We start from the raw sequence: 14,137 nt of genomic DNA on the forward strand, positions 1-14,137 counted from the left end.
CGAACCCTAGCCAGGCCGGGGAGAGCCTCCCCAGGCCCTGGTGGACCCCTGTCACCAGCACCCGGACCCTTGGCTGGCTTCCAGGATGGGGGCTCTTGCAGCCTGGGACCCTGGGATGCAGCATGAGCCCCGGGCCCCAGCTTCCAAACCCTAGCCAGGCCAGGAAGAGCCTCCCCCGGCCCCCGTGGACCCCCGTCACCTGCGCCCGGACCCTCGGTTGTCTTCCAGGACGGGGGTCTCCCATAGCCTGGGACGCAGCATGAGCCCCAGGCCCGGTCCCAGCTTCCGAACATTAGCCAGGCTGGGGAGAGTCTCCCAGGTCTGGTGGACCCCCGTCACCAGCGCCCGGACCCTCAGCTGTCTTCCAGGACGGGGGCTCCCGCAGCCTGGGACCCTCGGACGCAGCATGAGCCCTGGGCCTGGTCCCAGCTTCTGAACCCTAGCCAGGCCGGGGAGAGCCTCCCCAGGCCCCAGTGGACCCCCGTCACCAGCGCCCAGACCCTCGGCTGGCTTTCAGGATGGGGGGCTCCCACAGTTGGGACCCTGGGGTGCAGCACGAGCCCCGGGTCCGGTCCCAGCTTCCAAACCCTAGCCAGGCCGGGGAGAGCCTCCCCTGGCCCCGGTGGACCCCGTCACCAGCTCCTGGACCCTCGTCTGGCTTCCAGGACGGGGACTCCCGCAGCCTGGGACCCTGGGATGCAGCACAAGCCCCGGGCCCGGTCCCAGCTTACGAACCCTAGCCAGGCTGGGGAAAGCCTCCACGGGCCCCGGTGAACCCTCATCACCAGCGCCCGGACCCTTGGCTGTTTTCCAGGATGGGGGGCTTCTGCAGCCTGGGACACTGGGACGCAGCACATGCCACGGGCCGGTCCCAGCTTCTGAACCCTAGCCAGGCCGGGAAGACCCTCCCCGGGCACCAGCTGACCCCCATCACCAGCCCGGACCATCGGCTGGCTTCCAGGATGGGGGGCTCCTACAGCCTGGGACCCTGGGATGCAGCACAAGCCCTGGGCCCGGTCCCAGCTTCCGAACCCTAGCCAGGCCGGGGAGAGCCTCCCCGGGCCCCGGTGGACCCCCGGTCCCCAGCAGCTGGAAACAAGGAGGGTTAAGCTCAGGTCACGTCCTCGCCCCGGCGGCCTGCCTGGGGAGCCCATTTTTCTCGACTATTAAGGCCCCACGTAGTGGGGGCTTACAGAACTTTGGGGAGGGACAAAAGTTGGAGTTAGCCCGGCCACCAGCCCGCAGGGCCATCTGGTCGCCCTGACCGCAGGGCCATCTGGTCGCCCTGACCGCAGGGCCATCTGGTCGCCCTGACCGCAGGGCCATCTGGTCGCCCTGACCGCAGGGCCATCTGGTCGCCCTGACCGCAGGGCCATCTGGTCACCCTGACCGCAGGGCCATCTGGTCGCCCTGACCGCAGGGCATCTGGTCACGCAGCAAGGTGACCAGATGACCCGGGACGGCCCAACGCCAGGACGAGAGGGTGCCGTACCCAGTGACCCTTGCAGTCGGGCGAGGGTGGCTGGGCGCATGGAGGCAGCCCCTTGGGAGGCTCCTTCCCCCGGGTGGCTGCTGCTCACCTCCCTGCCCGACTTGCCCGGGAGCAGCGGGAAGGGGAGGCCCGGTCGGCCCAGGTCATCTGGTCACCCTGCCGACACGCAAGGGATGGTGGCTCCCATCCCCGCACCCCAGTGGGGCAGGGACGGGAAGGAGAGGCCCCCATGCCGGAGGCAGCCTCCTGCAGGCCTCGTTACCCCCTCGCACCCATGCACAGAAAGACAAAAGCTTGACTCAGAGGATGACTTTCAATAGATCGTAAAGAGGTAGCCGCTCTGATACTTAAGAAACCCTGACCCAGAATCAGGTTGTCTACTTATCCTACACCTCTCATGTCTCTCCATAGTGGCAGACTAGAGTCGAGCCCAACAGGACTTCTTTCCCCGTTGATTCTGCACGGACCCCACCCTTTTACCTCTCGATGGTTTCACGCCCTCTTGAACTCTCTCTTCAAAGTTCTTTTCAACTTTCCCTTACGGTACTTGTTGGCTATCGGTCTAGCGCCTGTATTTAGCCTCAGATGGAGTCTACCACCTGCTTTGGGCTGCATTCCCAAGCAACCCGACTCCGAGAAGACCCGATCCTGGCGTGCCAGGGGCTGCTACCAGCCTAACATCATCTTTGGGGTGAGCCTCGATCAAATGGACTTGGGCCCCCTGAGCAACTCCAGGGAGTCGGTCTTCTGTAGGCCGGGCGGTGATTCGGCGCTGGGCTCTTCCCTCTTCACTCGCCGGTACTGGGGGAATCCTGGTTAGTTTCTTTTCCTCCTCTTAGTAATATGCTTAAATTCAGCGGGTCGCCACCTCTGATTTCAGGTTGTAGTCAGAAGAATAATGCCGGAGCGTCAAAGGGGGTTGCAGGGGAAGGTCAGGCCCCTGCAGGGGCCTGGCGTCCTGGCAGCGCGTGCCCTCTTTCTCCGGATTGGATCTGGAGGGGTTTCGCCATCTCCGGGAAGCCGGCCTTGGAGGTGGGGGCCGAGGCACATGTGCGCAGGCAGCCGATGGGACACCAAAGACAGCCCGCGTGGCAGGTAGCCAGGTACCCCTGGACAGGTCCCAGGGCAGACCGGTCGCCCGACCCCATCTCGGGAGCCAGGCGCGCCGGCGGCATACCTCCGCGACAGGACTCAGCGAGGGACCCTGCCACGGGAGATCGGGGGGGTCTGACCTTGTGGGGGGGACGAAGGGAAGCAGAGCTAACCTTGCGACGGCCCCAGCCAAGTCCCGGGGCCGCAAGGTACGTCGAAGTGTCGATGACAATGTGTCTTGCAATTCACACTAATTCTTGCAGCTAGCTGCGTTCTTCATTGACACACAAGCCGAGTGATCCACAGCCAAGAGTCACAGGCAACTTTTTGAAAACGTTCACCCACCGACGTGTGCAGGAGAGGTGGGAGGAAGGCGATGCCGTCCGTCCACCGCCTGCGCAGTGAGACGGCTTGGGCACCCCGTTCAAGGTTTCCCTTCTGGGAGTCAGACTGCACCATTGTGAGAAAAAAACATTGCCAGGCGCTCGTCCCAGAAGTCTGCAGCCCCCCACCCATCTGCATGCGAGGTAGGGGGCTCCCTGTGTGTCGGGAGCAGGCAGCCCCGCAGCCGCCGGTCCCTCCCGGAGTAACCAGGAGGGATCGCACGAGTCTTCAAACCCCTCGGCCCGGCCGCACAGGACCGGGTCAAACCGGATATCTGGCATCGAGGGAGGATCGTCCCACCTGCACCACAGCCGTCCGTCGCTGGGCAGCCCCGAGCCATGCACCAAGCTGGCTTGTGCAGCCCACCCCACCCTTGCCTGTGCCAGAGGCGCCAGAAGGGAAGAGCCAGGCAGCTCCCCATCCCTTCACAGGCCCTTGGCCCCTTCTCTTCCAGGCTGCCCTGCCACACGAGAAGGGCCCCACCTCAGTCGCCCGGATCTCGGTCCGCCCGGGACATTGGACGCAGGAGGACCCTGCCAGCAGCAGGTTCTTCTAGGGGGGATGGTACCAGCCCACTGCCATTTAGTTTACCCACACCGCGGGCGTGGTGCCGAGTGAGCTTGAGTTCCATCTCAGGAGGGCCTACCATTCTGCCCCTCCCAGAGTGGGAGAGGAGGCAGGGGCCGCCCCTGTCCCCAGTCCCTCACGTGTCAGACGGGTCCTCCACGGAGGAAGAAGCCCGCCGAAGGCCCGGTCCTCACCCGAGCGCCCCATGCGGCCGCATACCGCTCCACCGGCCGAGCGCGCAAGGTCAGGGCCGGGCCCTGTGCCTACGGTGCGTAATTGCTGGAGGCGGCCAAGGGCTTCAGGCTGGCACCGTCAGTCGTTCGAGCCGCTCCGCCATTAAGGATCCTTCCGCAGGTTCACCTACGGAAACCTTGTTACGACTTTTACTTCCTCTAGATAGTCAAGTTTGATCGTCTTCTCGGCGCTCCGCCAGGGCCATTGCCAAAACCGGCGGGGCCGATCCGAGGACCTCACTAAACCATCCAATCGATAGTAGTGACGGGCGGTGTGTACAAAGGGCAGGGACTTAATCAACGCGAGCTTATGACCCACCCTTACTGGGAATTCCTCGTTCATGGGAAATAATTGCAATCCCCAAACCCTATCACGAACGGTGTTCAGTGGGCTACCCGCACCTGTCGGCGAAGGGTAGATACGCTGATCCGTTCAGTGTAGCGCACGTGCAACCCCGGACATCTAAGGGCATCACAAACCTGTTATTACTTGATCTCGTGTGGCTGAACGCCACTTGTCCCTCTAAGAAGTTGGACGCCGACTGCTGAGGGTTACGTAACTAGTTAGCATGGAGGAGTCTCGTTCGTTATCAGAATTAACCAGACAAATGGCTCCACCAACTAAGAACGGCTATGCACTACCACCCACAGAATCGAGAGAGCTATCAATCTGTCAATCCTTTTCGTGTCCGGGTGAGGTTTCCCGTGTTGAGTCAAATTTAAGACGCTGGCTCCACTCCTGGTGGTGCCCTTCCGTCAATTCCTTTAAGTTTCAGCTTTGCAACCATACTCCCCCTGGAACCCAAAGACTTTGGTTTCCCGGAAGCTGCTCGGTGGTTCATGGGAATAAAACCGCCGGATCGCTAGTCTGCATCGTTTATGGCCGGAACTACAACAGTATCTGATCGTCTTCGAACCTCCGACTTTCGTTCTTGATTAATGAAAACATTCTTAGCGAATGCTTTCGCTTTGGTTCGTCTTGCGCCGGTCCAAGAATTTCACCTCTAGCGGCACAATACGAATGCCACCGGCTGTCCCTCTTAATCATGGCCCCAGTTCCGAAAACCAACAAAATAGAACCGGAGTCCTATTCCATTATTCCTAGCTGAAGTATTCAGGCGACCGGCCTGCTTTGAACACTCTAATTTTTACAAAGTAAACGCTTCAGATCCCCAGGAAACACAGTCAAGAGCATCAAGGGGGAGCCGAGAGGCAGGGGCTGGGACAGGCGGTAGCTCACCTAGCTTGCCTCTCGGCGGACCGCCAGCTTGATCCCAAGATCCAACTATGAGCTTTTTAACTGCAGCAATATGCTATAGGAGCTGGATTTACCGCGGCTGCTGGCACCAGACTTGCCCTCCAATGGATCCTTGTTAAAGGATTTAAAGTGTACTCATTCCAATTACAGGCCCTCACTCGAGTCAGACAGTCCATGCAGGGTGAAAGCTCTTTGCTTGAAACAACAGCCGAGGCTGGCCAAGCAGTCCATCCCTAAACGGACCGAAAGTTCCCAATCAATCGGTGTACAGCCGGGCCAACCCCTGGCAGGCCACCCTGCACGGGGGATGCCGGCTTCGCGTCCCTGCCTGCTCCTGGGTCGAGAAGGCTCAGAGCAAAGGCCCATCGGGAAGGGGCTGAGAGGCAGGCACAGACCTTAGCCCCGCCGGGTGGGCCCGGGTGCTGCTTTCCCCCATCTCAGCATCACCAGACCTCACCAAGGTCTGGCTGAGCAAACTCGGAGAAAAAGGACCATCGGGAAGGGGCTGAGAGGCAGGCCCCTGGGGGCCCCGGCGGGTGGGCCCAGGTGCTGCCTTCCCCCATCTCAGCATTGCCGGACCTCATGGAGGTAAACCTTTTGTTTTTTGTCCGCATTCCCTGCCTACTTCCCGCTGTTTCCTTCTCTTCCCATCCTGCGTCCCGCCCCGCCTCCCTGACGTTTGTCCCTCCCCCCTCCCCTACATATGCTGGCTGCTGCACGGTCACGCAGAGGGCGCGCTGCGGCGCGCCATCCAGTATCTAGCCCACCATCTCACCTTCTAAAGAACCCAACAACCTCAGATGCATCCTGCTCAACCCCTGCAAACACGGCGTTGAACCTTGGGACCTACTTGACTCCAACACCCCGGACGTCTCCTTCCTGACGGAGACCTGGCTGAACCCCTCCTCGGCACCGGACATCGCCATCCCGGAAGGCTATAAGATCACCCTCAAGGACCGAACCAACGGAGTAGGAAGAGGAATCGCCTTCATCCACAGGAACACTCTCAAAGTCTCGACCTACACCGACGACACCCTCAGCACTGCCGAACACCTGCACTTCCCGATCCACACCAACCCCAACACCACACTCAGAAGAACCATCGTCTACAGGCCCCCGGACCCCGACCACAGTTCAGCGACTCCATCGCCGACTTCGTCAGCACACACGCCCTCTTGCCTCCAGGGACTCCATCCTCCTCAAGGACCTGAAATTCCACCTCGAAAACAACAACAACTCCAACTCCTCTACCCTGATTGACAACCTCGCCAACCTCGGACTCAGACAACTCGTCACAACACCCACCCACTCCGCCGGCCACATGCTTTACCCCATCTTTTCCGCAAGCTCCCACGTCTCCTTCAACCACACCACGAGCTCCACTGGATTGACCACCGGTGCATCGACTTCACCTTCCGGAAACCCACCATGCACCACCGCACCCAGCAGATGCCACGCCGCTGCTGGAGCAAAGTCACCGAAGACCAGTTATCCACCACCCTCGCCCAGAGCCCACCGACAGACGCGGCCGCCACCGCCGCCCGCAACCTCAGACAGTGGATCAACGACTGTGCGGACATCCTCCCCTCGCTCAAGATGCCCCTCAACAGCCACACCAGAAAGAAAGCCAGCTGGCTCTCCGAAGACCTGCAGACCTCCAAGCAAACCTGCCGAAAGCTGGAGAAGAAATGGATCCGGGAACGAACACCAGAAAGCTACGCAGCCCACAAGAACGCCACCCACAGACACCACCACCTCATCAGATCTGCCAAAAGGGCCTCCTTCAAAGACCGCCTAGACAACAACCCACACAACAGCAAAGAGCTCTTCAACATTGTGAAGAAACTCTCCAACCCCAGCTCCAACACGAACGACATCGCACCGTCACAGGACCTGTGCGACTCGCTGGTCACCTTCTCCCACTGCAAGATCAGACATCCATGTCAGCTTCAATGCAGCAACCACCCCAGCAGCCACCGAGACCCCCACCCCCACGACCGCCATCCGCACCAACCACCTGCTCTCCTGGACCAACATCAACAACGACAACACCATCAGGATCATGAACACCATCCACTCCGGATGCCCGTCGGACCCCTGCCCACACCACATCTTCAACAAAGCCAGCACCAGCATCAGCACCCCACCTCCGGAAAGCCATCATCATCTCCTCTGAGACCGTGACCTTCCTGGAAAGCTGGAAACACGCCGAGATCAACGCCTTACTCAAGAAACCCAAGGCGGACCCCAAGAACCTCAAGAACTTCCGACCCATCTCCCTGCTCCCATTCCCGGCAAAGGTCATCGAGAAGACTGTCAACAAACAACTGACCAGCTTCCTCGAGGAGAACAGCATCTTAGACCCATCCCAGTCCGGCTTCCGCAGCAATCACAGCGCCGAAACCGCACTCATCGCCGCCACTGATGACATCAGGACCCTGCTAGACAACGGAGAAACCGCGGCCTTCATCCTCCTGGACCTGTCAGCCACCTTCGACACGGTCTGCTACCGCACCCTACACACACGACTCCACGACGCCGGGATCCAAGAGAAAGCACTGGACTGGACCATCTCCTTCCTCTCTGGCAGAACACAGAGCGTCCGCCTCTCCCCCTTCCGCTCCGAAGCCACCAAGATCATCTGCAGCGTACCCCAGGGATCATCCCTCAGCCCAAGGCTGTTTAACATCTACATGGCACCGCTCGCCCACGTTGCCCGACTGCACAATCTCAACATCATCTCCTACGCCGACAACACCCAGCTGATCCTCTCCCTCACCAAAGATACCCAGACCACCAAAACCAACCTCCGTGAAGGAATGAATGCCGTCACAGAATGGACGAGGAACAGCCCACTGAAGCTGAACTGGGACAAGACGGAGGTCCTCCTCCTTGGAGCCACCCCCTCAGCCTGGGACGACTCCTGATGGCCGACTGCAGTAGGAACAGCTCCAACACCCACCTACCACGCACACAACCTAGGGGTCAACGCCGTCTCCTCCTGCTTCAACCCCTCCGCATGCTCTGCAGGGTCTACAAGTGGGTCCCCACTAAAACTAGAAGGACGGGCACCCAGGCCCTCGTCAGCAGCAGACTGGACTAAGGAAACGCCCTCTAAGCAGGAACCTCGGCCTGTAGCAGGGTTTCTGTTCTCCCACAGAACTGTGCACAGAGGATTGGAACCTCAGCGAATTAGGGTGACCCAAAACTCACCTTAGTACCCAACAAACCCCTTACCGAGCTAGCTACAGTGTCTCATTGGTCATGACAAACTCCCAATGTTTAGACAAACCAGAACATGAGCTTACAATACCTCAGGTTACGTGGAACACATGAGCACTCTTTCGTTATATAATCATTTCAAATCAGAACTTGGAGTAAATGCGGACACGTGCACATTTGAAATATTTATTTACTAATGCCGTCTTCTCAGGCGCAGTATCTTAGATAATACAAAGAGACATATTATCAGAAGCAAAGTTATCAGCATAGTTACTAGTCCATAGAAAGCAAATGGTGACAGCATGCTAACATGCTGTAATGAATAAGGGTTAACAACACTTATTTCTCACCCTCCCTAACTCACATATTATATTAATAGCTAAGAAGGTCTCTTTGGGTTGAATTAGGGCGGGCCCATACCTCAGGATCCTAGAGTGAAGAGATCACATCAGCATACACCAGCTCTCTCTGCATGCGAACAGCATCAAGTGTGTTTGTGTGCTTCAAGCAAAGCAATATAAAACCCGCCTAAAGCCCAAAGTTGGCAGAAGCTGCACTTATGTTATGTCTATGAAGGCGCGAAGATCAGACCTCATAACAATTCTGTATCGTGTTATTCCTGAAGCTTCAGCACTCTCTGTACAGACATAGTTTATTAAGAAAAGCTGATATCAGAGCAATAACATATTATTCTTATGTAAACCACAACGAACTAGTAGGTTGAAAGCTAAATCAACAATTGAGTGTCGTGTGCAGAAGCAGCAAAAGGAAAAATGGCGTTTAAACATGTAATGAGCCTATGCTAACATAACGCATTATAAGGATATACAGTAGCTATATGACACCCCCCCATGATCCGAGGACGGATAAGATAAGATAAGATAAGATAAGGGCAACTTCATGAAAGTAGAGTTCAAGAACTATGAACAACCTTATAATCATAGAAGAGTACAGTAATCAAATCAAAATATATAAAAAATGTCAATTTCAGAATTTAACAGCACTCAAGCCAATAGGACTGGGAGGTGAAAAAATGCAAAAAATGGGGCATCATCATAAACCAATAAGGTTCATCAAGGCAAGACCGAATATGCAAAATATGCAGCAACAGCCTCCAACAGGAAATCACCGTCTTCATCCGAAAACAGTTCAGCCATCCAATTCAAAAGGGGAAAAGAACAAACATGATCTCCCAATACTGGAGCCTCTATTACCATCAGAGGACAACTCGGTGGGTTTTCAAGAAAGCTCAGTGCCAAGAAATCTTGCGCTGCTGTAAGAATGTTCCAAGGACCCATTAGTCCATGCATCGCTGCTAAGGCCATAATCCTGTCGCCAGTACAAACCAACTCGTGAGTAACGATGGGACTCATCAGCTGATTAAAGTCGACTTCAGGAGAAACCGGTCCGCAGAGACACAAATCAATGGCCCAGTCAAAATCACAGCTTAGGCAATGAAACACAGGCTGGACACAGGTGAAGTAGGAAAATCGAAACGATAATCCATATGCCGTGCTTAAAATCGCAAGCGGCAGCGTGCCATAATATTCAAGCATCCGGTTGCGAAACAGCGCCAGAAGGGGCTGGGCGGCTTCTTCCACATGTGGGGCATCCATATTTAAGGAAGCAAAGGACCACTAGAACGCCTGCCGCCAGTGCCAGTAAAACCGGGAATCCTCCAAACAAACTCGAAAAAATGGAATGGAAGAAAGCAGGGATCACTCCAAATATTTTTTCAAATGAAGTTACAAGACCGCTGCTAACGGTTTTAAAAAAATGCGCCAGCCCAGTTGTGGAGGACGCGTTAAAGATAGAATGTATCATTTCGCCAAAATGCAACGGTAAATCAGTATTTAAAAGGGCCTGAACCTCAGTCCGGGTGTTAGCTATGTGAAGCACGAAAGTATCCCGAGCCGAACTCAAGGCCACTTCTTTCTGGGACAATAGAGCCCTCAGTCTGCTCATGCCGTTGAACTCTGCTTTCAAGGTTGGGATGCGTGGCCAAATGGAAACCTCCCTATTTTCATGTGTGGGTGGGTACAGGACATTTCTGCAGCAAACGACACGTTCAGTTACGGTTACCACATAAGCTACACCTTTGATTAACCCGCAACAATCATCATTATTTAAAAGTAAATAACTTCCGTTCCCCAGTAAGGTAAAAGTCGGGGTGATTGCTGGTACAGGAGTCCCTTTCAAAACACAGGCTAAGTTTGGTCGGTCCTGGTTGCAAGAGCCGTGTAATTGTATGTGCCTACACATTAACGAGTGATCTGGAGTTTCTGTACATTCCTCCCCATTCAGATAAACTTCCTGGCCGTCTTTCAAACATCTATAAACGAAAGGAAGGGACCACACTTCATGGAGAAATGCACTACTTAAAGGCTCATAGCGACCTATGGCAACATATTTCATACAATTTGTAAACTTATACAAAGCAAAAGGTAAAGTTATTAATCCGTGGATAAGCCACGTTGCAGCGGAGGCTTCTGCCACAGAAAAAGGCAAGGACTCTAATCTCTCAATATGTAACATTGAAAAAGAGGCATCTCGCATAGAAAGCATGCCCTGCTTGTCAGTTAAATTAAAGGGGGCAAAGAGAGAAGAAACATTCATGTAGGTCCATGGCACCTTGCCAGATTTAAGCGTTTGAAGGGTCCATGCAAATTGCATAATAGAACGTAATTGATTCTGACCGTGGTATAACACAGAAACTTCATCATGTACAATATCCACTACAGAAGACACAATGTTATCTAAAGTGTAAATGCGGGAAGAAAGCATGTTAATACTATTGTCAACTACTGCAAGCACTTTCTCTAGATTTGCTTGATCTATAGCTCTAAGTCGCGTCGCTGCCTCAATCTGTGAGGTCTTCCATATTTCATTGTAAATAGCATATATCCATCTTTTTGATCTACCACTAGCCGGACCTTTTATGAAATCAGTTAAATCTACATCATAATTCAGCTTTGCAAGATGTAATTTAACTGCAGACAATTTAGAATGTTTCAGCCAACTCTGACACAATTTACCCACAGAGTAAGTTGTGACAGAATGTTCAGTTTCAAACGTGGATCAGGTCTGACCTGTGTAAAGCCATCAGACAAACCCAGAAAACGGTGCTGGCATGAATCAGCACTTTTGTGCCACACCAGCCAACCCTTAGGGTCCATACTGGATATGTTAAAGGACGAATTCAGCAATAGGGTCTGTAAGTCCCTAATCGAAAACTGAGTATAATTACTCCAGCCAGAATATTCTTTTAACTCTGGGATAGATGGAAAATTTAGTTTTTTAGAAGTAGCCAATCCAAAGCACGTTGTCTGTGAAATTGTGGAATTCAAAAACAACATTTGATTCGGGATGAGACATGCATGGTGCAAAGCCTCAGTGCCTTGTACCTGCCAGTTTTTTGAACCCCAAACAGATTTTAAGTCAATAGTTTCCTTCCATAATTCATTGCCGCCAACAGCCAGTTGATCTAGAAAGGACTTCGAGTACAATAATTTGGTATCGGTAAGTCTAACCTTGGACATAGGCTTCTGTGTCATTTTGAAATAAAAGGACTCTGGATTAGACTGATTGAAGTCAGTAAAATAAGTGTACTTCTTCAAAAAAGTATTCGAACTGCCTTGTTTAGGAGCCGGGCAATGCTCCCATTGTGTATAATTTACCGTATTCCTTCTGGATGTTGTTTTATGCAAGAAGTGATTGCCAAAATGTTGAAAGCAAAATAAATCACCATAATTAGCAGATTCTAAGTACAAATCTTCAGCATCAAAGGCAGCATAGTATTTCAAATCAGAAAACAAAGACTCTACGGCTTGAACATCCCAATCATCAGAACGTATGTTTTGTTTCACCACATCCCCCATATTAACTCTAAGCACATTAGGGACATTAACAACCTCCGTAGGGCCATGAATTTGAAATCTAACGGCATCCCACACTATCCCATCAAGGACAGGCCAAGCAGTGATGTTAACAAATGTCAAGTCTCTTCTCAGTCTGTGTGCAGAATGAGATGAGGAAAGGGGGGCCAAAGTTCCATACAGATGCCGAATGCATGTTCTTTCCTCGACATAGTGTCCATTTACCAAGCGGAAAAAATAAAACACAAATTCAATCGACATCAAAAAGTAAAATGAAAACAGCACCAGCCAAATATATGTCCAAGGGGGAATTAAAAAATGTTTTTTAAATAAGCTGGCATAAGCTGCAAAACGTGAGGGTTTCTTCGAGGCATTGGAAACAGAGTCAAATGAAAATCTGGATTCCGTGGCCAAACGTGCTTTCAGGTCAGGCATGGATAAGTCAGTGGGGTAGGTATAGTCTAATTCATCATGATCTGTACCGGGCAAAGTACTTAATAAAGGACTGGAAATTGCAGGTAATTCGATGGCCACTTCATTTTCATGATTAGAAGCAGAGGGCAAAACTGAATTTCTCACAATGGAAGGACAGGAAACAGCCGGTGTCATGCTAAGAAGAATCGGCCACTCTGTGTATCTTGACATTGTCAATTGAGATAAACCTGTTTTCCTTACGACCAGTAAGTGGTGGTAAAATGACTGTTCATGTGCCCTTCACTCCAAGCACTGGAACCGGAGCTCGATAGGAAGGACCAAATTCTTTCTTGTTATCGATCTTCTCGCGAACCAGTTCTCCAACTTGGGGTAGCCAGCCGACTACCGGGATCTGCAACGCAACATCCGATGTGGAGGGCAAATGTTCCTTTGCAAGACTGTCTCTGATCTTTTGTAGATTCTGTAAAACAGTACAATGTTCATCTACGTCAAAGGTTGTGGCGCGAGCCACGCAGTCTATACCGTCAAGGTCAGGGACGTACATCTTGATGCCAAAGAGCATTTCGTATGGGGTCCGCCCACCCAGAGACCTTCTAGGGAGATTATTAAGAGCACGCTGCACGCCATTGAGGTGGGCCAGCCAGTTTCTGCCAGTGCCTATAACTCGAGCTGTCAAAGATTGCTTTAAATCACGGTTCATTCGCTGTAGGGAGACGAAAACTTGACTTGTACACCCATCGAAGTCATGGCATCCTTATACGCCTTAGAGGCGAAAGCCGGACCCTGATCCGAATGGAAAGTACCACAGGCAAAAATCCCTACAAAGACGCGCAAATCTCTAATGACAGTCCGTGAATCAGCGCTGCGATGGGGCCAGACCCACACAAAGCGTGTGCATGAATCAACAGCTACTAAGATGTACTTATACACAGTATCAGAGGAAAAAGGACCGCAGTGATCTAAATAAACACAACCTAGTGGTTTATTAGAAATGTACAACTGTGTCTGTGGCGGACGCGCAGCAGTCGAAGGTTTAATCTACTGGCAAATGTCACAAAGAAGGACATAATCACGTGTCTGTTTGTACAGCCCCCGCCACCAGAAACGTTGTTGTAATTGAGATACAGTGGACGAGACGCCCGCATGCGCAGACGCCACACCTTCATGTGCCGCTGTAATCAAGTCAGCCCTGCGATCCGAGTTGGGAATCAAACGTTCCCCAACATCAGGAATTTTCACAAAAGGAACCTTTTCGGGACTTAAGTGGTATGTGTACTTCGAAGGGAACCCCGCAGGATGTTTACCTCCCTTCTCAGTGGCAGCAACAGCCGCCAAGATGTCACTATCAATCTTACTTTTGGACCTACTAACTGCCGCAACTAAGTATGTAGAAACCACTGATTTTGCTGCTTCATCAGCAAGCGAGTTACCGACAGCGTGGACTCCAACACGCTGGTGGCCGAGAGTATGAATCACAAAAACGAGCGGCAACTTAGCCTTAAGCTCTGCCACTCGAACCCAGATCATCTTATGTTTTATTTTGCTACCCTTGGAATCACGAAAATCATTTTGAATCCAA

General features: G+C 53.1%; 1 protein-coding gene and 2 pseudogenes across 1 annotated transcript in view; 1 reads left to right on the forward strand and 2 right to left on the reverse strand.

Annotated features, from left to right (window-relative positions):
- The window catches only part of DPYS (dihydropyrimidinase), a 552,352-nt gene that overhangs the window by 26,854 nt on the left and 511,361 nt on the right, over positions 1 to 14,137 (forward strand). The window lies entirely within an intron of this gene.
- On the reverse strand, positions 2,748 to 2,899 carry LOC144829820 (5.8S ribosomal RNA; annotated as a pseudogene).
- Positions 3,873 to 5,255, reverse strand: LOC144829988 (18S ribosomal RNA; annotated as a pseudogene).

Source organism: Lissotriton helveticus, chromosome 4_1 (genome assembly GCF_964261635.1).
Source record: "Lissotriton helveticus chromosome 4_1, aLisHel1.1, whole genome shotgun sequence".
Lineage (NCBI taxonomy): Eukaryota > Metazoa > Chordata > Amphibia > Caudata > Salamandridae > Lissotriton > Lissotriton helveticus.